The sequence below is a fragment of the Marmota marmota genome, unplaced genomic scaffold (genome assembly GCF_001458135.2).
Source record: "Marmota marmota marmota unplaced genomic scaffold, marMar, whole genome shotgun sequence".
In the NCBI taxonomy this organism is placed as follows: Eukaryota; Metazoa; Chordata; class Mammalia; order Rodentia; family Sciuridae; genus Marmota; species Marmota marmota.
The window spans coordinates 34,346,615-34,373,475 of NW_025999853.1; the positions used below are offsets into that span (position 1 = coordinate 34,346,615).

A 26,861-nucleotide genomic window follows, 5' to 3' on the forward strand; every position below is an offset into this window, starting at 1 on the left:
AGTCAATAAATATAGAAACATAAGTTAGCATTTATTTTAATTAAAAAGCTTTACACACTTGGATACTATTCTCTTCTACAATTATTAGCTTCTTTCTCTTTGATTATATCTTCATCTGTCAACAATTTTGTGACATAATTTTTCATTAAGTATTCAGCTTTTCCTCCAGCAAGGTTAATAAGGGCAAAAATTAAAACAATATTTTAGAAAACTTTGTTGCTCATTATTGGTAACAACTAGGAAATTTCAGAATTCTTAAACATAAGGAAACTGCCATCAAACTTTTTCTTTCATATGTCAGCTTTAAAAATTTAGAAATTTTCAGCTTTTCTTGTACAATGACTAATATTAGAAACTCTTAGAATTGATTCTATTCATTAACCAACTTACCAATTGTGTCCTTGCTGTATATGTACAGTTTGTCTAATTCTATCTTTGTCAATATCAGTATTTTCAAGTCAAATACACAGAATTAGTGAGTCCATGATGTGATTAAGCAAAGCCAGCTAAGACCAGACAAGACATAGACAAGAGAGACTTGACAAAAGTTCACTCCGGCTCTGTATGCTGAATAGCCTGAGTACAACCTCAACAAAGAGAGATGAAAACTGGACAGAAAAAAAACCAGACTTGCTTTGGTTAATGATAGATAGAAATGCATCTGGTATGCTTATAAAATAAACCTTCAAAACTTTCTCCATTTTTGTAGTTACTAAACTGTGGAGATGAAAATCAACTGGTGTTTATGTAGGAACAATGATTTTTTAAATTTTAATTTTATTTTGTTTGCTTTAACAATATGAATCCATTCTCAAATTGAAATAATATCTCCAGAAATTAAAACAAAGAACTAATTTTGATATTGAAATATTAAGAAAGGAACTACATGTATAAATATATTCAGACAGCTAGTAATCTTGCCTTGACAAGAAAAAGAGCAAAGAAAAAAAAACGTTAATTGAAATCTGAACTAGGAGTTAGTTTGAACAAAGATCCATTAATACCGCTATAACTATTTCTGCGCATATGTATACAGAAAAATTCTCAAGGACAAAATAAAACAAAATGTGCATTACATGCCATCTAAAGTAAGTTCCATTTCAGCGCTTGAATGGATAAAATGTTGCAAATGGAACACAGCTGGAAAAAAAATAAAGAAAGATTTGAAATAATATTAAAATGGGCCTTTAATGTCACTGAGGTAATTACTTTTCTCATGAAATAAGTGCTGTACTTTACCAGTAAAAGGAGAGGATGACACTGTTTTTCTCCTTTATAGTTGAAACATGATTTATCGCAGTTCATTTATGAGAGCCTCATATTTTCTTGTCATATTTTGACCATGATTTATTCAGAAAAAAATTTCACTTTTCAATTTAAATGTAGTGTACAGTCATACTAGTCTGTATATATATTAAAATTCACAATGATAAACTTGGAAATAATTAAAATTCAATTTGCCTTTCTTCTCCAAACAAATCTCACAAAGCAAAAATGAGAGGCTAAGAATAAAACTCATTCATATTATCTGGGAATTGTCATTCATATTTTGAAAAAGGAACAACAGTGTTTTGATCATATTTAAATTCATTATGCATAGATTTGTCATAACTACATAGCTTATAATGATCTAATTTTAGTGTCATGTGAAAATTTAAATAATTCTTTCACAAAATATGCTCATATGTAAAAGAATTGCATTTTTTAATCACATATGGAATTAGTTTCTAGATAATGTAAAATAATTTCATTATGAACCTTCTGAAATCGCTAGTGTTCAAGCATATTCTCCCATAATTAGTTTGAGGTCTGTGTCAGTTGATTCTGAAACATTTTAGGTGTGTATCTATCATTTCTCTTTTGCATTGTAAAGTTCATATTACTTTCAAGTGCATGCAATCTAAAATATCCATAATATTTTAGGGCATTAGGATTAAATGTATTCTAAATTAATTTAAAATCAAATGCTACATACAACTATCTGTTCCAAAAGTATATTTGGCCAACTCTTTTTTGTGGGAATATTTCAGGGCTCCATCGAATGTCCTTCCACATGCTAAGTATGCCCTCTGCCATTAAGCTGCATCTCCAGCCCTTGAACTACTCTTTTTCAATAGGAAATACCACCAAATATTAACAGTGCCATTGGGTGTATAAATTGATACACCCAATTTAATAGCTTTCTTTTTTAAAATTTTATTTTATTTTTGTGGTAATAGGAAGTGAACCTAGGGCCTTACACATGCTAGGCAAGTTATAGCTGAGTTATGGCCCTCTGGAGGGCAATTGGAGCCATATATTGACATTTAAAATGTATTTACTTGAGAGTCCCAGAAACCTTATTCTTTGAATTTATCATAAAGTAATACATGGCTGTACTTGGTAAATGTGTGTGCAACTTTTTAAAAATATTAATGTATTAAAAAAACTGAAATCTTATATAATATAATGTTGAAGCTTCCAAAATTTGCCATTACTTCACAATAATTAAAAACTGTATTATCATAAAAAGGGTTGATATCCAAAATATTAAGCAATTATTGAGTTAAATAATTCAGGAGTAAAAAAAAATCTGATTAAGAATTGGGCTAAGGACCTACATAGTCATTTGTCAAAAGAAGGCATACAAATGACCAACAAGAGGGTACATAAAGCAGTACACAAATTTGCTAATCATTAGGGAAATTAAATTCAAAACTATGAGAAGATATCACCTGACACCTGTTAAAGTATCTACTATAAAAAAAGCAAAAATAATAATTGGCATGGATATGAAGAAAAGGAAATATTTATACATTGTTTTGTGAATATAAATTGATACAAATATACTGGAAGACAATATGGAGATTCCTCAAAAAAGTAAAACTAAAACTACCATATCATTCAGAATTCCACTACTGGTTATAATTTCAATGGAAATGAAATACATATCTTGAAGAGAGATTTATATCCCCCATGTTATTACAGCATACTCACAATGGTCGAGAGGTAGATTACAACCCAAGTATCCATGAATGGATAAATAAGTAAAGAAAATGTATGTGTGTGGGTCTGTGGGTGTGAATACTATACACACACACACACACACACACGATATTGTTCAACTTATAAAAAGAAGAAATACCTAGTCCTTTCATTTGAAATAACATAGAGGAACTTGGGGGTACATTATGTTGAAACAATAAGAGAAATATAGAAAGTCTAATATTTCATGGTTTCACTTGTGTGTAGAATCTAAAAAAGCTGAGTTCATAGTAGAATGTTCATTACTGGGTTTGGGAGGGGGTGGGAAAAATAGTAACAAGTTTAGTTATAAAGTGATAAAGTTTTGAAAACCAAATGTACAACATGATAACTCCAGTATTCTTACACCAAAAATTAAAAAAAAACACTATGTGAAGCGATGGATATGTTAATTAACTTGACAATGATCATCATGCTTCACAATACATGCAATATATGAAAATTATTATGTTTCACATCTTAAATACACACAATTTTGTCAACTATACCACAATAAAACTGGAAAAAATATTAGTGATATATATGGTTAGTGGTATATATCTATATATCATATATATATATATATATATTATATATATGGAAACACATATTTTATTAATATGTAAGTAAAATAATAGTTATACACTAATTATATGGTATCATATATATATATTATATATGGAAATACATATTTTATTAATATGTAAGTAATATAATAGTTATACACTAATTATATGGTATCATATACTTTGTTAACTAACTTTTTTTGAATATATTTTAAATGCATCCAGCATCCAGAAAATTTTCTGAAAGAACACAAATCAAATACTCACTAATGAGGACCTTCCATTTGATAACTGTTTTACACAGTGTTTTCCAGAGACACAAAACTGGGAATCAGCTTACACGATTATGAAAGTCAAGAAATCCTTCACCATCTTTTGTCTGCAAGCTTAGAATGAGAAAAGCTAGTGGTGTAATTCTGTCTGATTCCAAAAGTCCAAGAACCAGGAACTCCTATGTCCAAGGGCAGTAGAAGACAATTGTCCCAGTTCAAGGAGAGACAGATCATGGGTCCTTCCTCCACCTTTTTGCTTTATCTTGGCCCTCAATGGACTAGAAGTGAGGTCTGTTCACATTGGTGAGTGTTAATCTTCCCTACTCAGCCTACTGATTCAAATGTTGATCTCTTCCAGAAGCGTCCTTACAGACACACTCAGAAATAATATTTTACCAGCTATCTGGTATCCTTCACAAAAGTCAAGTTGATCCAACATGACTGAGATGAGCGAGGAAGTAGTGGTGCTGGTGCAGTGGATAGTGAAGGACATCATCAAAACCTTCAGGAGGAACCCACATGTAGATAAAATTGGCCTGATCCCATGCCCTGAAGCAACATATAACTGAAGTCCCATAGTCCTGGTTGAAAACAAACTTGGTGTGTAGAGGTGGTATGTGAAGTTCCTTTTGCCATATATCCACAATAAGCTCCTTTTTTACAGAATGAACAAGCAATAGCTGAACACAGATGAATTGATATTTTTCACATGTACCCTGCTGCTTTAAACACAGACAATACTACAGCATGGAATGTGAAAAAGAGCTGATCCTCTCTGGCACTTTAAATCCCATTAAGGACTTACAGCTAGGAAAACTGGTCTTAACTGAGTTTCCAGAGTCCAAAAACATGGATTCACAGGCGATAGGTGCTTCAGCAGCTAATTCAGAAAACTTTCTTGCCTTCCTTTATGACCAAAAGAAACTTGGGAACAATTCCTGCAGAGAGGACACAGCTACTAATACAAAAAGAGATGAAAGTCTATAGTGCAGCAGCAGTGGCCAAGCTAGATGTCAATATTCTTCTTGATGAACTATCTTCTACAAACCATTGGGCATCCGCAAATGTTTCAGACCACAGTGGATTTCACTACTGCCAGGTTTGTTAAAATCTTTGATTAGTCAAACTGTGATATACAGTTCTGTGATGAAGAAAAGCACTTTGAGAAATGAACCAGCTCTAGTTCTTCCAAAAGATGAAGAAGCAACTGCTCCAACAGAGGAGCCAAGGATAAATCTTCCCCATCTCCTAGAAGAGACAGTGGAATTCAGCACAGATCTTATTGATTGCTACCCAGGACATGAAACCCCTGCATGTTTTCTACATTCAACATCACTTAAACAGTAGGTTTCCCCACAGCATGACTCAGCTGTCACCTGCAGACAGCCCTGGTGAGACTTTGAAAGACTTGCACTCATCCCAGCAGATCCTGGGCTGTCTGAGACAATGGAAGTAGAAGGAACAGCCTCAAACAAGTAAGGCTATTCCCAGAAAACCAAACACCTGAAGTGGACCCCAGCTTCAGATTCCTTGGACCTAGAAATGAAGCACAAGTTTATTGATCTAGTATTGTCCACTTGCTGGAATATTAGAGCAAGCCAGGTACACTAACACATACAGGAAATGGCTGGTCGTTTTGAGTCAATGAAAGTGGATTAATCCTATAAGTTTCCCCTTTTAGTGCAATATTGCTTTCCCTTTTTATTGACATAGTTGCATGAACTGTTTGCTATTACTGAATAACTATGTGTTCCTCATCTTTAGGTTAAAAACTAAAGGAAACCTTTCATTTTGTTTATTTTATTAAGAATTGCCATTCCTTTGGGGATACAAGAATTGTATAACTTCTTCCTACTAAAAAGTGAGTCTTATTTTTTTTCTTTTTAATTCCTCATCTTTTATATTTCTATACCTGGGGTTTCTCATCTCACTTTGATTATTATATAAGCAAACTTTTCAAATTAAAAATTTATATCATTGTTCAGCTTAGAAACATTAATACATATGCAGAAGAACTTAATTGATTTTCAGAATCAAATTGCTAGATAGATGTTTGGATATGTGAAAATATAAATCAGTTCTCTTTTTCTAGCATATTCTATTCAAGTTATAGATTAATATAACCAAAGTCAGAAGTATTGAAATTTATATGAAAAAAAAATGTTTCCAATGTAGTCCATTTTGAAATGGTTATTTAAAAACAAAATATAATTTAAGAGTTTATATAAGGGTAGTACTAGAAAATTATTTTTATTACTGGTTTGATTGTATTTTACCTCATATTTGGCATATGCCAAACAGTCACATCAACCCTGATAAAATATTTTTTAAAAATCAGGAAAAAAAATATCAAGTTGACACTTAAAATAAACCATCCAGCAGTGAAACCCAAAAGGCATATCCGAGTTCATAATATGTACTTAAAACTACTTAGTACTGAATCAGTCAATAAATCAATGCAATAAATAAAAACAATAGTCAAACAAAAATATGTAATGTTAAACACTTTTCATTGATGTTCTTGCAAATAAGTAAAATTAGGAGGAAAAGAAAAAAAATTAGAAAGGAGAAAGAGAAGACTGTAATTATTTACAAATGATAATATTTTGTATAGAGAAAACACAAGAACAATTAACCAAAATCTTAAAATCATTTAAATTTTAAATAGTGTGGGAGGATTAAGTTTATGGCAATGTGTAGCTTGTAAGTAATAAAAATTATATATAAATTTTTTATACAACAATAAAATAAGCGAATAGAAGAAATTGAAATGGCCACAAAATAAAGGACAGAATGCCTGAAAGTATATCTCTCTATTTGTATCTAAGGCATAATAATTTTATAAGATTCATAAAAGCAAATCAACAAATTAAGCAAACCATAATGACTGATGGAAATACAATTGATATAGATAGATACATAGATATGTACATATGTATAATTAATATATATGTATATTATATATAAATTCTCCTCAAACCAATTTTAATTTTAAACAATTCTAACTTTTTTTCAATTTGTAAAGGATAACATTGTTGCAAAGGAATCTAGGCAAAATAGAAAGACAACTCAGAAAGAAAAGTAAAAATACCTTAAAAAACTAGAGAGTAAATTTTATTACAAACCTAAATTTTTTACAATATTACAATGTTAATACAAAGGTTGACCATTAGATAAAGAGAATATAAAGAGTACAATTAATATAAAAGATAGTTTATAATAAAATTAGAGGTTTAAATTATTAGAAAGATGATGGATTATTTAGTCATCAACAAGCTGGGAATGTAAGTCTGTCTGTAGTGTTCTTCCAAAACTATTGTCCCATCAAACATAGTTTGAAACTGTTGTCCCATCAACAGTTTGGGAAGTATATCATGATAAATATGTAATGGGTTCACAATAATATTAAAAAATGTAACTAAAGCAGTACTGGAAGAAACTAAGAATGAATAATATATATTTTAGTCAGATTTTTGCTGCTGTGACCAAAAGTCCTGAGGAGAACAATCAGAGGAGAAAAAGATTGTTTAGAACTCATGGTTTTAGAGGTCTCAATCCATAGATGACCAATCCTGGGGCTGAGATGAGGCATAACATCAGGGCAGAAGAGTGTGGCAGAAGAATATGGCTCAGGATGTGACACCAAGAAGCAGAGAGTGAAAGTTAAAGAAAGAGCTCTGCTCAACAAGGACAAAATATATACCCCCAAGGACACACCTTGTGTAATCACATTTTACCTGATGAGTTAACATCCAATTAATATCAGGAGATTAATCTGCTGATTAGGTTAAGACTCTCATAACCCAATCATTTCACCTTTAAACTTTATTGCATTGTCTCACACATGAGGTTTTGGAGGACACCTTATATCTAAGCCACAATAATATACATCCTATTGGAGCCAATATAGAATAAACTTATATACTAATTAGATAATTTAAAAATTATGAAAACTATCATTTCTTTACACACCAAAACAAATTAATTGTTAAATGATAGTAAAAGCTTCAAAAGATAAAATATAAATGACAAGCCAGAAAATATTTAAAAGACATATGGTATGCTAACAATATGCTAGATCAGGATTCCATTTACTCAGAAGTATCAATTTTGTTCACCCCTTCTCAATTCTACTTTCCAAAGTGATATGAGGTTCATGTTTAAAACTGACAACAATGGTGTTGATTATACTTCGGAAATTTGTGAACACTACAGATAGACAACATTCCCAGCCTGTTGATGACATTTACTAGCATTCTTGTGAATATGTGGTTGTGAATATAAGCATGCATAGCATATGATAGAGGTAGTAGCGGTGGGCAGAGAAAATAGAGATTTTAAAAAGCCTTTACCATATTAAAATACTTAATAGTAGCAATATTGCACAATAGGATTTATTTTTTAATTAAAAAAAGAAAAATTATCTTTCTAAATTTATGTATTTGACTTTTGTCATGAAAGTAAGAAATAACTATTACCAGTTTTTTAAAGGGTGTATATTTTATTATCTCTATTTTGAGCCAAATGTATTCTACAGATATTGCTTAAGACTTGTACCTGGATGTATAACATATGTTTTTTCAGGAAGTTTACTCTCGCACTGTTTATAACAGTAAACTGTTAAATGCCACCCAAATGCACATAATAGAGCAAATGTTTATTGATAAAAAATATTCATGTGAGTAAGTGAAAGTAAGGTGAGTTAAGTATACTTGACTGATTATCTGCCCCCCACTGTACTCCTTTCCCAGACTTCACTAATAATAATGGAGATATTTTTAGAAAAATAATTAAAATGACCACAGAAAATCTTAGAGATAAGTAACTGGAACACAAACCAAGTAGTTACTAACAGAGCAGACTGTAAAATGCAGAAAAACAAGCTTTAAATATCTTTATATATTTATTTTTATATTAAGCCCAGAAAAACTCAGAATTAGAGGAATGATATAATAACCCAAGATACAAGTAAATTAATGTTTTACACTTTGCAAAGATTCAGAGAATAATGATTGACAAATCCATAAAAACATCTGCATAGACATATATAATTATTAACTTTGGAAAGACAAAAACAGGGTATAAGAAATTGAATGAAGTCAAATCGGTGAATTACATGGCTGAGCAGAAAATAATTATTATCAAATCACACAAATGTAAATGAAGAATATTGGTCTATCCAAATCTGACTACACTGATAGAAAAGGCTCATGGGAAGTATGTTCATAAGCATATGAAGTATGTTCATAAACATAGTAAGTATGCTCATAAGTAGTATGTGTGTGTCTGTAAGGAGGGAAAGAAGGCTAAAATTTCATTTTCCATGGTGAAATGCCCAAAGAGTATACAAAACCAAACAAACAAACAAAAAAAGCTGTTTGCACTTAACATGTTATTTAGAATTTAAAAACAAAATATAGTAGAAATGAGGTTAACTTGAAGACTTGAGAGTGGATGCCTATATGAAATGAGCACAAGAGGAAAGTAAGGAAGCTGCATACTAATTCTAAGACTTGAAAATCTAGCCAGTATTTATAAGCAACATTTTTTACTTTGATAAAAATATTGAAAACCAAAGACCTTAATATATAAATATTTAATAAACTTTGCCATCACTTGTGTGTTTAGTTAATTGCAAAACCTCTTAAATGTTGACCTGCTTTTCTTCTTGTTCTCTTTGCGTTTATTTTCAACAAGAAATCAGAGTGATTTTATACACGTGTGTTGGATCATAACTTTCTATGGACTTCCAAGATAGTCTCAGTCAGAGTCAAGAAGTGTAAAATGGCTTATAGGAATTCAGCCACCTGTTATATCTATACTCTCATCCCCATCATTTTCTCTCTGGCTTGATCAGCTTCAGTTACCTTGACCACCATAGTAAGTATGTAATAGACTTATCACTTGATGCTGTTCTCCCTGGAGAGCCACAGTCCTTCTCTTTCTGTTTTGTCCTTTCTCAATGAGAACTCTGCCCCTTTGCAATTTCAGCCCTCCCACCTCTACCTCACTCTTGATTTTCCCTCCTTGCTTTATTTTCTTTATTATCAATTAACTTGTGACAAACAATACATTTCATCTATTCATTTATTTTTAGCCTGCCCCCTCCCTTAAATAAAATGTAGCTCTGCAAGAGCAGGAAATTTTCACAGCTTTATCCTCGGTGGCCGGAAACATCCAGTTTGATAAATATTTATTTAAAGAATGAGTAGATGAATGCTGTAAGGATAGCTGTAAGAATAATTACACAATGTATAAGGAGTAGTCACTTCTGCTAACTTCTCTTGTTATAAAATTATAAGCATTTTTCTTATTTTCTAATTTACTTACAAAATAATATATGTACATTGTTATTAAAGCTATCTCCAAAGACTTGTCAGAATTAGCATTAAGCATTATTTTACATCATCAAATTCAAATATACTCAAAGGAAGCATACTGATTTGTGTCTGAAGTAGTATGTGAAGAACAAATTCAACACCAAGGAAAAGAGATTGTTTTTCCTGGAATGCACATCAAGGCATTGTGCATGGGGAGTAATGTCCATGGATTAAAATACACCAGTTTTCGGATTAAAAATGATCAAACCTCTTTGCTTAGTGGAAAATAAACCTGGGGTAACTTATTTGTAATTCAAAGAAACTTTTCTTTGCATCTTTTATGAAATAGATATTTTGGATGCTGTTTAATTTATAAAGGAAAAAAGATAGGTTTTGAACATAGCATGGGGTATTTTGTTCATTTTAAACTTATTTTTATTTTTGTATGCAGAAACAACACCACACTATAGTGGTAAAGGTTTTCTTATACAACCTTTCCATTTGGCTTTTTTCTATATTTGCAAGGCAGTTTAGTGTTAGAAAGTGGTTCTTTCTATAGCATTAAAGCAGCTTTATTCTACCATATATAATTTCTGATACAAAACTTTTTTCCTAAAATATTATTTTATAGATAACATTGACTCCATAGATTGGTTGTTAGATTAAAAATCAATAAAATTTGCATCCCTCCTGGTTTTCTTTCTTTTATAACAAACAGACTGAGTAAATCTGCCAGAGTTGTTATTCTCACAGCATTCCATAAGAATTTTGCAATACTTTGAAAACCCACAGACATTAATACACCAAATCATTTATTGAATTTATTTCTATACAAGGCTTTTGAAGCCTGTAATACTAGCTGGCTAAAAACATTCCTTTGGGTCCAGTGTCACATAAATTATTTTCAATGCCTGTTATTTCACAGTTGATTTTGCACGAGGTGACAAGTCTCTTGGAGATACCCATTTGTACCTACTTTTCATGTCATTGCAATAGCTTCCCTGATACTTTATTTTTTCATGATACACTGAAATTCTATCTCTGTGTGTTAGAAACTAAGTTTCTCAAAACATTGATTAACAATGTCTTACATGTGCATTCTATCATTTACTTCTCATAACACAAGATAGACTCTATGAATCTGAACATTTTATAGGTAGAAATTTGTTTTTAAAATGCTGACTTTGCTTCCAAAAAACCCCTAAAATTCTATTACTTCTGACTACTATATTATAATTTCTCATTCTTCATTCTACTTAACTATGTGATAATATGTTCACACTTAACACATCTAGATACAGAGTTCTTTACTTTTTTTTCCTAAATGTGCTGCATCCAGAGCCCCTGTTCTTTGCCGTGTCAATGTTAATATGTAGTTTCTCACACAACAATCTTCCAGGAATTCTTGATTCCTGTATATTTTTCACTATCACATCTAACCTTTTGCCCCTACCATCAAATAGGTTTGCAATCTAACCATATCCAAACACTCTACTAAGTCAAATGGGTCCATGACACCAGTCTCTTGCCTAAACTTGTCTCCCTTTCCTTTCTAAAATATTCAGTGTCAAAGTAAATATCAAAATCTGATCTACCCCTGCTCCATGTTACATTCTAAACTTGTGTGCTACTATTTTTCCACTTGCTCATTCCACACAAATTGTCTTAAGAAATAAATTGACTATTGAGATTATTTAAGTTTAATTTTTGCTAATTTCCTAATTATTAAAAATACTTAGTTTTATTTCTCTGGTTACTTATGAAGCTCATCATTTTTAATGAATTACATTCCTCAGTATTTTATGCTAAAATTGCATCAAAGTTCTGACCTTTTCGTTTGTTAGACGTACATGCCCGGTTTTAAATCTGGTTTTAGTTCACTTTAAATAGTGAAGACTGTTACTTCCAGTAATTTTATCCCTTATGTAAACTTCAGTGCTAAAAACACAACATTCCTTCTCCAGATAGATGGAGAAGAGAACCCATTTCTGCGACCCATTGAAATTTATACTTATTTTTAGAATGTATTTAGCCTATGTGAAATTTGTCTTACATGTTTTAAAAGGTATAAATCTAATGTGTTTTCCAGCTTATAATTAGTTTTGCAACCAACCTTTGTTAAATTTCACTTCTATTGTTATAATTAGGTGTTATATGTGTGAGAATATATGCAAAGTTACTTGTATTTTATATGAGTGTTTTCCTTTAATTATTAGTTTACATAGCAGGTATTTTTATTTTCTTAAGTACCTTCCTTTATATCAAATAAATATAATTATTTTCTTAAATAAATACTTAATAATTTATAAAAGAATCATTGTGTGTTAGTTGAAAATATTATTTTAGATGTCTGGTTTCTATTTTCTAGTTAAAGACATGATTTTGCTGAAATTCTGATTAAAATTGCTAAAAGTTTAAAATTAATCTAGAAAAAAAATTTCAAAATTCTGCTATTAAGTTTTTTAAATATAACCACTGACGGTGCACATATAATTCAAGTCACTGAAATTTTAAAATTTAGTTATTCTGATTACTAATTTTATTTTGTTTTAATGTGATTTTGTTATTGTCCTGTTTTGTTGTATCTTTAATTATATTTAATGTCACACTGATAATTATCATGATTCATGAATGTGTACCTATTGATCTAGGCAATATTTAGTTTGTAGGCATTAAGAACCGGACGCTGTTCCAAATGATGTGGATGTGGAGGCCAACATAGCATGATGACTTGCCTGCCTTCCTGAAGCCTTCATTCATTGAGGGGAGAGAAAATAAAGAAACAATGAATAAGCATCATGCCATTAGAGAATCACAATGGAAAGAAAGAAGGAAGGGAGGAAGGAAAGAAAGAAGGAAGGAAGGAAGGATGAAAGGAAGGAGGGAGGGAAGGAGGAAAGGAAGAAAGGAAAGACTGAATCATTTTACCTGGTTCACTTGGTCGTATTTTGTTAAAAATGATAAAGGGGAGACTTTCAGGATTTTACAGTTAATTTGCTTCTATCCATTTTATTGGATCTAGAAAATCTTTTATATTTTTTTTCAATTAATTATTAGCCATTGTACATTTAAAATACTTTTTTATGTTATTACATTTCAAAATCTAAGTCATCCTTATTCTGGACTGTTGTTAGACTTTTCTGTTTTACTAACGTCTTTCTTCCTTCCTCCCTCTCTTCCTCCCTCCCTCCCCCCTACTTCCTTCCTTCCTTCCTTCCTTCCTTTTTTTCACAGTGTTGGGAATGGATTTCAAGGCATGTCAAGCAAGAGCTCTACCACTGAGCAACATCTCCAGTCCTAACATTCCATTTTTGCACAGGAATATTTGCCTTACTCTATTGAACCATAGCTCTCTTTATATGACCCAGATAATTTTGGATTAATTGGTGTGATATATATTTTATTCTGCCCTCTATTTCTTTGAGACAAAATGCTTAAAATATTGTTCTTTGTGTTTTTATGAACTTCAATTTTGAAAAATATTTTTCTTAAAATGTGTATTATTTTGTTGCACTTAAGTATGTGTACTAAAATGGAACAATAATAACAATCTACTAATGGTAATTTAGGTATTTTCTTGACACTGTTTTGAGTGTTCCACTGTTATTCTGTTACATGATTTATGCAGTGGATTTATGGGTGGTATCATTACCCAGTTTTACAGAGGAAGAATCCATGTCACAGAAAGGTAAAGTAATTTAAGAAAGCATCACAACTTCTACGTTACAATGAACATCCAATGAGAACTGAAGCATTGACACCTGAAAACACACTTTTAAATTCCATTTTGTACTGTGTTTAAAATGTAGGCTGTTATGGTATGGATATGAGGTGTGGTGAAACAACTTAGGTAATAGACAATACTGGAATGCTCAAAGGTAAAATGATTATGAGAGCTGAAACCTCATCAGTGGATTAATTCATTTGATGAATTTAAAATTTGGGTGGACGGTTGAGTAGTAACTGAAGGCAGATGGGGTGTAGCTGGAGGAAGTAGGTCATTGGGGGCATGCCCTTTGGGGATTATATTTTATTGTTGGCTCCTCCTGCCCTTTCTCTTTCTCCTCTAATGGCTCTCAGGAGTTAAGTAGCTTTCCTCTGCCACGCCTTTCCTTCGTGATGTTCTACCTCACCTTCAGTCCAGATTGATGGAGTTGGATGATCACAGTTGAACCTCTGAAACTGTAAGACCAAAATAAACTTATTTTCATCTAAATTGTTCTTGGCAGGCATTTTAGTCCCAGCCACAAATAAGTGACTAACCCATAGGCTATTTGAAAATAGAAGAACTTTAGGACTTTGATTTAAATTTGAGTCTAGCAAAAAGACTCATGCAACCAATATTAACTTTTACTTAAATAATTATTTATATAGAGTGAAGAGAGAAAAAACGGGGAAAATGAAAGAAAAGAGATAAAAATAATAATAAAAGTGATAAAAAAAAAGAGCCTGGGGGGCCTGAGGTTGAAGCTCAGTGGTAGAGTGGTCACCTAGTATGCATGGGGAACTGGTTTCGATAAATAATAAAATTCAGGTATTGTGTCTACCTACCACTAAAAATAAATATAAAAAAAAAATAAAGAAAGAAAGCCTGGGAAAACACTGGGTATCTATAAAACAAACTGAATTCTTTTTAAGACCAACATATTCTCCATATATTGCTATTTGATGTGAATATCCTTCAAAATCTAAAAATAATTAAGGAGAGAAATAAAGCACTCCACATATTCCTAATTTAAAAACTAGTGGTTTTAAACAACTGGAAAATTAGATACCTGTTCCCTATCATGTGGCTGCAATGTTTTGATCCATATAAAGTCTCTCCTTCATATATCTCTCCATTTCTGTTTAAGTTTGTAATACTCAGAGGACACAGATAAGAAATGGAATAGATAGAGTGACTGCCATTTATATATACCATCCTGGGAAGTCTTCCATCTAGATTGTAGGTTCCAGGGCAGCAGAAGTTTTATACACTTTATATATTGATAAATCCCTATTAACCAGCATATTAATAGAACCCACTAAAATTTTAAAGGAAAAGTGTAGACCGTTCTAGGCAGCATTGGAAATGGGAACTTCCCTGTTGACTACAGACACTAGAGATTTTAGTATTTATATATACTATATTGGAATAAAAACAGTAGAAGACCACAGTCTCTTAGATCCAAAGAGGAAAATAATACAGGAATTCTACATTCGATACTCTCTACATTTAGATTTGAAAAACAATGTTATCCTTAACTCACTTGAACCAATTCTCATGCCTATTTGCATAGACCAATAATGCTCTGGTTATTTTATTAATCAAGGACAAATAAAGAATAAAAGAGCAGTTAAATGTGGTATTAAGATTCAGAAAATAATGTATGCCTTGATCCCTATGAATTAACAGAAAATTCTTCATATTTTCAAAATAAAAATATTTGTCCCCTGTAAAATAGAAGCAGAAAATAATAAGAGAATAATTATGGTGAAAATTAGAAGGAGAAATTAAAAATGCAATTACAGAATTACAACCTCTTTGAAAGTAGTAAAACATAAAACTGACAGGTTGACAACTTGAATTCATGATAAAGATAACGTTTCTAAGAACATATAAGGACCCCCCCAAAAAAATAGATCTGGAGAAGATGACTGAAATTAGGGGTACTCGTTGGAGTTATATATAAAGTGCTTTAAAATTTAAGGAGCTAGTTTTCCTGCATATTGAATTTGCTAACTGTCACATTAGTTCATTTTCTTTCTCAGTTCACGGATTTTGATTATGATCCTACCTTTAGCATGGTTGATTGCATGCTCATGCATGTGGTATGCATTTCCTGTGGGAGTTTCCCCTGAAAATAGAAGTTTAAATATACTTGCTGTAAAGGCCTACAGGCTTTGTACTTATTCTGGTCTATCTTTAAATTTAATTTCTTGGCTTGATGAGAACAGCCCATGGAGAAAGATAGTGTAAATTCTGCCCTTATCTATCACCTTTCCATAGCACAGACCACCATTAGTGGATGGCAGTAATTAGATTCTAATTTCACAGATTGACCTCTTGATTTTCTATATCAACATATGTCTTATTTATACAGAATGTAATAATAAGAAATGCCATTTTAAAATAGATTAAGACCCTGATTTGATGAATATTTTGGAAAATATGTAATCAAAGAGTAGTAATTTCTTGTGGTCTGATTATGAATGTCTAGTGATTTATTTATACCTTTCTTCATTCTTAATAATTCCAACAAAGCACACAGTAGATAAGAAATAAATATTTTAAATATATATTGTATGGTCAGAGTTCTCCAGAGAAACAAAAACAATATGATATGTGTGTGTATATGTGTGTGTGTGTGTGTGTACACACACAATCAAATGCATTTACAGTGGTGGTGGTCACATAAAACATAGGCATAGAGTAGGCTATCCTCTGTAGGTTTATATTAGTGTGTTCTATGATGTTTGCATAATGAAAATATGTCTCAGAATACATTTCTGAAAATGTATCCCAATGTTAAGTGACATGCTTGCAGATAGTCACTGATTTAGTCAGATTTTCTGTTGATGTGACCAGAACACCCACCAAGAATAATTTAGAGAATGAAAAATTCATTGGGGGTTCACATTTTCAGAGGTCACTGTCAATAGATGGCTAACTCCATTACTTTGGGCCCAAGATGAGGCAGTATATCATAGCAGAAAACCTAGTGAAGGAAGGTTTCTAGGCTCATGGCAAGTTTAAGAAGCAGAAAAAGTGTACTTTGCTAACTATGATCAAGTGTTAGTATCTTTCTTCTTCTTACAAGGACACATACCCTATCAGATTAAAGCTCCACCTTGATGGCTTCATAGAACCTTAATCACATCCTTAAAGGGTTGATCTCTAATACAGATTCATGGAAATTTATGGCTTTTACATGTGAATTTGAGGGTGACACAATTTAATTTATAGAGTTGGATATTTTAAACCTCTTTCACAATACTTTTGAAAGTATTAGCTGTTATTCTAGCTGTTATGAGCTGAGATAATAACCTGTAGAGGATTATAGGAAGAGAATAATGAATGTGAAATCTATGGTGTGGGAAGGTGCTTGGCTAGTATAGGAGCAACATGGTAAAAATTGATGTTTGTTGTGAGGTTAGCAAAATGATAAGAAGCCAGTTCATGCAGTACATTGTAGGATCTGAAAGGATCTTAAAAAAATTAGTACAAATTAAAAAAGTAATATCATCAAGAATTAATTTTAAAAAGCACTCAACTCTTGTTAGGAAGAGGAGAAAAATATTGATGCCAGAAGACTAGCTATGGAAAAGGAACAATGAGAATCTATGTTACAAGGTTTTATTATACTGAAAAAGAAAAAAATAATTTAAATTTCAAACATTGATAAATAGCTATATTAATCTTGCTATGTCACATTTTAATATATTTCATATAAAATAAATTTGCATGTGTGTCTGTATGTGTTCTGGGGTTTGAACTCAGGGGCTTACATATGCTGGGCAAGTGCTCTACCATTGAGCTATATCCCCAGCCCTTTTCATTTTATTTTTTATTTTTTATTTTTGAGATGAGATCTCCCTAAGTTGCCCCAGTTGACTTCAAACTTGCATTTCTCTTGCTTCAACTTCCCAAGTAGCTGGAATTACAGATATGGGCCACTATTGAAGGCTTTAAAACTAATTTTAATAAGCTTAAAAAAAACCTGAATATTCCAGGTGTGGTGGCGTATACCTGTAATCCCAGCAGCTCAGGAGACTGAGGCAGAAGGATCATCAGTTCAAAAATCGGCATCAGCAACTTAGTGAACCCTAAGCAACTCAGTAAAACCCTGTCTCTAACTAAAATACAAAAAAGGACTGGAGATGTGGCTCAGTGGTTGAGTGCCCCAGTGATCAATCCCTGGTACCAGAAAAAAAAAAAAAAAAGATCAGGATTCGCCTGTGGCTTGCAGACAGATTACTCGGGCTCAGTGCCTGGGTGCTTCTTAGTGCCTGCTCTTATCAGAGCGAGCACCGAGCGCGGGGCGGCCGAGTTCCGGCTCCCGGAACCGCCCTGGCCCAGGGCTGGGGAGCCTGCGGAGGCTGCTTCTTGGAGTCTGCTCTTATCAGAGCATACACCAAGCACGGAGCGGCCGAGTTCTGGCTCCCGGAACTGTCCTGGCCCAGGGCTAGGAGCCCGCGGAAACTGCTTCTCGGTCCGGGTCCTGCTGAGGGCCGGTCAGGAATCACCCGTTGCTTTGGTTGCCCGGCAAGGGGAACGAAATGCTGCCATTCCCATAGGATACCAACATGGCAGAGATCTGATGTCATCAGAAAGCGGCGGAGGAGAGAACTTCATCAATACCAGCGGTGACATAAGCAGTTGGTCTCCTGGTAGGGGGGGTGAGACACAGTCACCTGACTCTCCTCAATTTGTCGTCGAGCCAGAGGGGAGGAGCCGGGCCGCCGCCAGCGCCCGGAGCAGGCCCAGCGGCTCGCCAGCGTGGTGACCGCGTGACCCCAATTGGAGAGGGGGCGGAGCGGAGCCGCCACCCGCACCCGCAAGGTGGGCAGACCCGCGACCCAGTGGTACATGGGCGTGGTAGGAGGGGCAGGGCAGAGCCGCCGTTCGCGCTTGCAAGGTAAACAGACCTGTGACAGCCTGGCGGGTCAGGCCCAGTGGCCTGCCAGTGTGGTACACATGTCACCCCAACTGGAGTAGGGGCAGAGCAGATCCTTCTCCCACGCCCGGATCAGGCCCTGCCGGTGTGGTGGCCACGTGACCCCAATTGGAGTGGGGGCGGAGCGGAACCGCCACCCGTGCCCGCAGGGTGAGCAGACCTGTGACCAACCTGCAGATCAGGCCCAGGGGTCCGCAGGCGTGGTAGGAGGGGCAGGGCAGATCCGCCGCCCGCGCCTCCAAGGTAGGCAGACCTACAACAGACCGGCGGATCAGGCCCAGGAGCCTGCCGGCGTGGTACAAACACCACCCTAATTGGAGTAGTGGCAGAGCAGAGTCGCCGCCCGTGCCAGGAACAGGCCCAGCGTCCTGCAGGCGGGGTAGTCACGACACCCCATTTGGAGTAGGGGCAGAGTAGAACCGCCGCCCGCGTCTGCAGGGTAGGCAAACCTGCAACCGACTGGCGGATCAGGCCCGGTGGCCTGCCGGCGTGGTACACTCGTCACCCCAATTGGAGTAGGGGCAGAACAGAGCCGCCGCCAGCTCCCAGAACAGGCCCAGTGACCTGCCGGCGTGGTAGCCACGACACCCCAATTGGAATAAGGAGAGAGCAGAGCCGCCGCCCGCACCTGCAGGAAAGATACGCAAGCAGTATGAAAAGACAAGGAAAGAAAGGACCACAAGCAATGCAGGTCAACGCAACTTTAGAAGAGGTAACAGCTGCAGCAGATGGAATGTCAGATAAAGAATTCAGGATATACATGCTTCAGATGATCTGGAGTATCAAGGAAGACATTAAACAGCAAAATCAGACAATGAAAGATCACTTCGACAATGAATTACGCAAACAAATCCAGGAAGCAAAGGATCAACTATACAGGGAGATAGAGGTTATAAAAAACAAACAAACAGAAATCCTAGAAATGCAGGAAGCAATAAACCAACTTAAAAACTCAATGGAGAATACTACCAGCAGAGTAGAACACTTAGAAGATAGAACATCAGACAATGAAGACAAAGTATTTCAACTGGAAAAGAACATAGACAGCTCAGCAAGACTGTTAAGAAACCATGAGCAGAACATCCAAGAAATATGGGATAACATTAAGAGACCAAACTTAAGAGTCATTGGGATACAGGAAGGTACAGAGCTCCAAACCAAAGGAATGAGCAGTCTATTCAATGAAATAATACGAGAAAACTTCCCAGACTTGAAGAATGAGACAGAATCCCAAATCCTAGAAGCCTACAGGACGCCGAATGTGCAAAATCATAAGAGATCCACACCTAGACACATTATAATGAAGATGCCCAACATACAGAATAAGGAGAGAATTTTAAAAGCTACAAGAGAAAGGAAGCAGATTACATTTAGGGGTAAGCCAATCAGGATAACAGCTGATCTTTCAACACAGACTCTGAAAGCTAGAAGATCCTGGAATAACATATTTCAAACACTGAAAGAAAATGGGTTCCAACCAAGAATTGTGTATCCAGCGAAATTAAGCTTCAGGATGGAAGATGAAATTAAAACCTTCCACGATAAACAAAAGTTTAAAGAATTCGCAGCTAGAAAACCATCTCTTCAAAACATCCTCGCCAAAGCATTACAGGAAGAGGAAATGGAAAATAACAATGAAAACCAACAGTGGGAGGTAGGACAGTAAAGGGGGGGAAAATAATCAAAGAGGAAAACAAACCATGTTTAGTAACAGAAATAAACAAATATGGCTGGAAGAACAACCCATATCTCAATAATAACCCTAAATGTTAATGGCTTAAACTCACCAATTAAGAGACACAGGCTAGTAGAATGGATCACAAAACAAGACCCAACAATATGCTGCCTACAGGAGACGCATTTGATAGGAAAAGACATACATAGGCTGAAGGTGAAAGGTTGGGAAAAATCATATCACTCATATGGACTTCGGAAACAAGCAGGAGTGTCCATACTCATATCAAATAAAATAGATTTCAAGCCAAAGTTAATCAAAAGGGATAAAGAGGGACACTACATACTGCTTAAGGGAACCATACACCAACAAGACATAACAATCATAAATATTTATGCCCCAAACAATGGTGCAGCTATGTTCGTCAAACAAACTCTTCTCAAGTTCAAGAGTCTAATAGACCACCATACCATAATCATGGGAGACTTCAACACACCTCTCTCGCCACTGGACAGATCTTCCAAACAAAAGTTGAATAAGGAAACTATAGAACTCAATAACACTATTAATAACCTAGACCTAATTGACATATATAGAGTATACCACCCAACATCAAGCAGTTACACTTTTTTCTCAGCAGCACATGGATCCTTCTCAAAAATAGATCATATATTATGTCACAGGGCAACTCTTAGACAATATAAAGGAGTAGAGATAATACCATGCATCTTATCTGATCATAATGGAATGAAACTGAAAATCAACGATAAAAGAAGGAAGGAAAAAGCATACATCACTTGGAGAATGAACAATAGGTTACTGAATGATCAATGGGTTATAGAAGACATCAAGGAGGAAATTAAAAAATTCTTAGAGATAAATGAAAACACAGACACAACATATCGGAATCTATGGGACACATTGAAAGCAGTTCTAAGAGGAAAATTCATTGCTTGGAGTTCATTCCTTAAAAAAAGAAAAAACCAACAAATAAATGATCTCATACTTCATCTCAAAATCCTTGAAAAAGAAGAGCAAAACAACAGCAAAAGAAGTAGAAGGCAAGAAATAATTAAAATCAGAGCTGAAATTAATGAAATCGAAACAAAAGAAACAATTGAAAAAATTGACAAAACTAAAAGTTGGTTCTTTGAAAAAATAAACAAAATCGACAGACCCTTAGCGATGCTAGCGAAGAGAAGAAGAGAGAGAACTCAAATTACTAGCATACGGGATGAAAAAGGCAATATCACAACAGACACTTCAGAAATACAGAAGATAATCAAAAACTATTTTGAATCCTTATACTCCAATAAATTAGAAGATAGTGAAGGCATAGATAAATTTCTTAAGTCATATGATCTGCCCAGATTGAGTCAGGAGGATATAGACAACCTAAACAGACCAATATCAATTGAGGAAATAGAAGAAACCATCAAAAGACTACCAACTAAGAAAAGCCCAGGACCGGATGGGTATACAGCAGAGTTTTACAAAACCTTTAAAGAGGAACTAATACCAATACTTTTCAAGCTACTTCAGGAAATAGAAAAAGAGGGAGAACTTCCAAATTCATTCTACGAGGCCAACATCACCCTGATACCTAAACCAGACAAAGACACTTCAAAGAAAGAAAACTACAGACCAATATCTCTAATGAACCTAGATGCAAAAATCCTCAATAAAATTCTGGCGAATCGGATACAAAAACATATCAAAAAAATTGTACACCATGATCAAGTAGGATTCATCCCTGGGATGCAAGGCTGGTTCAATATACGGAAATCAATAAATGTTATTCACCACATCAATAGACTTAAAAATAAGAACCATATGATCATCTCGATAGATGCGGAAAAAGCATTCGACAAAGTACAGCATCCCTTTATGTTCAAAACTCTAGAAAAACTAGGGATAACAGGAACATACCTCAATATTGTAAAAGCAATCTATGCTAAGCCTCAGGCTAGCATCATTCTGAATGGAGAAAAACTGAAGGCATTCCCTCTAAAATCTGGAACAAGACAGGGATGCCCTCTCTCTCCACTTCTGTTCAACATAGTTCTCGAAACACTGGCCAGAGCAATTAGACGGACGAAAGAAATTAAAGGCATAAAAATAGGAAAAGAAGAACTTAAATTATCACTATTTGCAGATGATATGATTCTATACCTAGCAGACCCAAAAAGCTCTACAAAGAAACTATTAGAGCTAATAAATGAATTCAGCAAAGTGGCAGGATATAAAATCAACACGCATAAATCAAAGGCATTCCTGTATATCAGTGACAAATCCTCTGAAATGGAAATGAGGACAACCACTCCATTCACAATATCTTCAAAAAAAATAAAATACTTGGGAATCAACCTAACAAAAGAGGTGAAAGACTTATACAGTGAAAACTATAGAACCCTAAAGAGAGAAATAGAAGAAGATCTTAGAAGATGGAAAAATATACCCTGTTCATGGATAGGCAGAACCAACATCATCAAAATGGCAATATTACCAAAAGTTCTCAACGGCATTTCTTGTAGAAATAGATAAAGCAATCATGAAATTCATATGGAAAAATAAAAGACCCAGAATAGCAAAAACAATTCTAAGCAGGAAGTAAAAAAAAAAAAATCAGGACAATATTTAAAATAATATTTCTAATTAGGTAAATTATATTTACATGAGTGATGTAGGTACATATATGTATGAATATTATAGACAAAAAAGAATGAAATAAAATACAAACATGAAATATTGCAAATTTGATATTAATTTTAAATATTAAAATAATATTTAAATATTAAACATTGCTATTTCTGGAGAGACTAATTATTTTATCTTTTCAATTTCCTTTTCTTTCATTTCCAATATTTTATAATGTGCAATTTGCTTACATTTCTAAGTTATGATGTTTTTGCATTATATTTCTGTATTAGGGTTCTCTAGAGGAACAGAATCAACAGGAAGTATAATTATAAAAAGGTTGATTTAGGTGACAAGCAGCTGGTAGTCCACAATGACCCTCTGCAAACTGGAGAGCTGGAAGTACCAGTAACTGTGTAGTTCAAAATGGTGAAGCTTCAGAAGAGGGATCAATGGTACTACCCTACTTTGAGATCAAAGGCTTCTGAAGAATGAAGGGAAGAATTTGTTTTGGAAAAGTGAAGAAGCGAGAGTCCAATATCCTCAGATGATCCCAGCAGCAATTAAGAACCTGTTCAAGAAGAATCAAACTTGCATCTGCAGCTGCTTCCTTGTTCTTCTAATTTTTTATTCCATCCAAGCCATCATCCTATTGGACGGTGCTGTCCCCACTTAGGGAGGGTCTCCATGTCAGTTGGCTATCCCACATGCCAATTTTTCCTAGACACATTCTCATTGACATACCCTTAAGCCTCTTAAACCTCACATCTCTTTATCTAATCAAGTTAATGATTCAAATTAACCATTACAATTTCCAAGGAGAAAGCTAACATTAATTTGGTACATAAAATTAGAAGCTATAGATAGTAAAATCTTCAAATTACAAATATTTCACTAAACTAAAAATCTATTTTCAACTTCTAAATATTGAACAGAAATTATATATAGAATATATAACAGAAATTATATATAGAATATGGTGAAAAACAAATTTCCAATGATTTTAAATCAAATGGCATGTGGTTGATTCCCAGAGTTCTACTATATAGCCACAGGAGTTTGACCAAATTGATTAAACTTCATTTTCATTATCAATACAGAAACTGGAAAATAAGTCCTACTCTACTTTCTGCATATTGATGTGAGAAAGAGGCAAAATACTGCTTGTTAGTTATTTGAAATTATGTGTTATGGAAACCTTTTGACAATAAAATTAATTATCACAGGGAAGCAAAGGAAATAATAAGTGGATTGTATTGAAAAGTTGAAACAAATAATTAAGTAGCATTTGAGGAAATCCAAATACTAAATAAACTAATTTTCTTTTCTTTGGACTTAATTAATATCTCATACTCATGTGCTCCTAATAATCACTAACAAATTAGTTAACCTCCTCCCTAATGGCTTGAAAAACATAGGCCATTTGATCAAAGACCTCATTAGTCAATTTTAAATTATTTTTATTGTATCACAGTATGTTATCAACTTAACATAAATAGCCCAGAAATAAACCAGACCAACTCAGTTTAGATATGATCTGAATCACATTCATATTTATTCATAATTAATAGATTTCACTAAATTAATAACTTACTAATATATGCAAATATAATGTGCACACTTGGGATAATTATAATGAATATAACTAATGAAAGAAATACTAAAATGAAAAGATTCATAGTAATTAAAGAGCAGTTAAATAACATTTATCTCTGAGTCTCTTGGTAGTCAGAGCAAGATTGAAAAAGTTAGTACCATGCATTTTCTTTTGTCAATAAAAATCACATAAAAAATAGAAAACATTTTAAATTGGTCTCTCCAGTCCCTCATAATCAGAGAATATTCTGCTAGATGTTATAAAACGTGTGTAAATTATAGCTTTTCTCTTACTACTGAAGAACAGTGGTCAAGAATGATGGACACTCTCTTTGAAAAAACACAGTGACTGATCAGAAGTATGGAGGAATGAGCCCTGATGCTTTTGGACCAGGAACTGCCTTCCTTTGCACTTGACCAAGTACTTGGTTAAACTTTCCAACTCCTTCTTCAGAAGCCCTGAAATGACTTTGGTAGGGGATCATTTATTTTCTGTATCCTATTTCAGACTTAATAGTTCGAATAATTTTGAGGGGCCTAACATAGTTTTGTTTTGTTTTTTTTTAATTTGTTCATGGTCAATCAGCCACAAATTTATACATGGCTCATTTTCTGCGTAATGAACAGGGTCAGATTAAGCTATCTAGACACTCTAAGCATAAAAAATATAGATCCTTGTATTGTGTAACATTACAAAATAAACATTACAAAATAAACAGCAGTCCCCATATTTGTTTTCGAAGAAGTACCATATTATTTTTTTCTGTGTATTTCTTAATATATTTCAAAATAGCAACTATAAAATTCTTTTCAATGTTTTCTATTTTTATGCCAATTCTTAGCTACTAATTTAGTAAATATATATTATATCTAAAGGTGAATGCAATGTGAACTATACTAGACTCTTGTTTGTATCTCTCTCAGTTCTAACATGTGTTTCTCATTCTATCAACATATGCATTTAGACAACACATTCTTGTGCTGTGACAATCATTTAAAAAAAAAGTTTTGACTGAATCTACCTGAAGCAAATCAATATTTCTTCTATAAACAAATCATTTAAGACAGTACTTTGATTGACATGAAATGCCTTGATCAAAATATTTAAGATTTCTTTTTGTACAATACTAATTATACAATCAGTTATTTTAATGTGGACATCAAGATTTCTGAATTTGATTTACTGAGAATCTTCCCAACATTTGCATCCAAATTTATTTCTTTTCTCACAGTTTTCTTCTGGAAATACAAAAGCACATATCCTCTAACCTTTATCTGTTTATTTTTAAGAAATATATCATGCTCCTGGGTTTTAAGAGCCATGTCATGACTAAAGACATAGAAAGTTAAGAGTGGCATTACTTTATTTTAGCCAAAAAGACCCCAAACAAATAATAATTAGGAAGAGTAAGATTTGCTGCTTTTCTAAAGTGTATGTCTGGTTGGAAAATACTTATTGGCTCCTTTTTGGTGTTGTCATTTGAATACCATAGTTATCACATCACTACTACATTGAGTTAATTAAATGAATAGTAAGAAATACATGCTTTCAGTCAGTATACTTCTCAATCAAAGAAAAATAGGAAGCAACTTCTGAAAAATACTTTCTGGACATCCTATGACTCATAAATTGAGAAAAAAAAAAAAACAACTCAGAATCAAAACTTATGTTTTCCCAAATTGTCTATTAGTCACTCAGCAGGATTTAAAATATTTAATGCAAACCACTTAAATTTAGCCACTGGGAGACATAACGGTGGACTATTGATTATAAACATATAAAATTAACATTTGTTTTGCAATTCATAGGAAAAATTTCAGCCTACAATTTTTTAATCTACTTTCAATAACTAATTTTACTGATTTATTTTTTATAGCTGATTTTTATTGATTTCCTATACATTGGTTACTATGTTTTGTATTTTATAGTTTGCTTTTTCATAATAATCTGATAATGTTTTTATTAAATTGGATCATTATCTCCATTTTACAGATGAACTGACTGAGACCTGTAAGGATAAAATAAATTATTCAAGTTTACTCAGGTCATAAGTAAGTTAGATGACTGTTCTAGAAAACACTTTGTTAAATTCTCCTAAATATATCAGAGTCACTCTTAACACTTATAATTTCCT

The 26,861-nt window shown here is 33.7% G+C and overlaps 1 pseudogene; it reads left to right on the plus strand.

Moving 5' to 3' along the window:
* Positions 1–4,278: 4,278 nt before the first annotated feature.
* LOC107139810 lies at positions 4,279–5,489 on the plus strand (annotated as a pseudogene).
* The last annotated feature ends 21,372 nt before the right edge of the window (positions 5,490–26,861 follow it).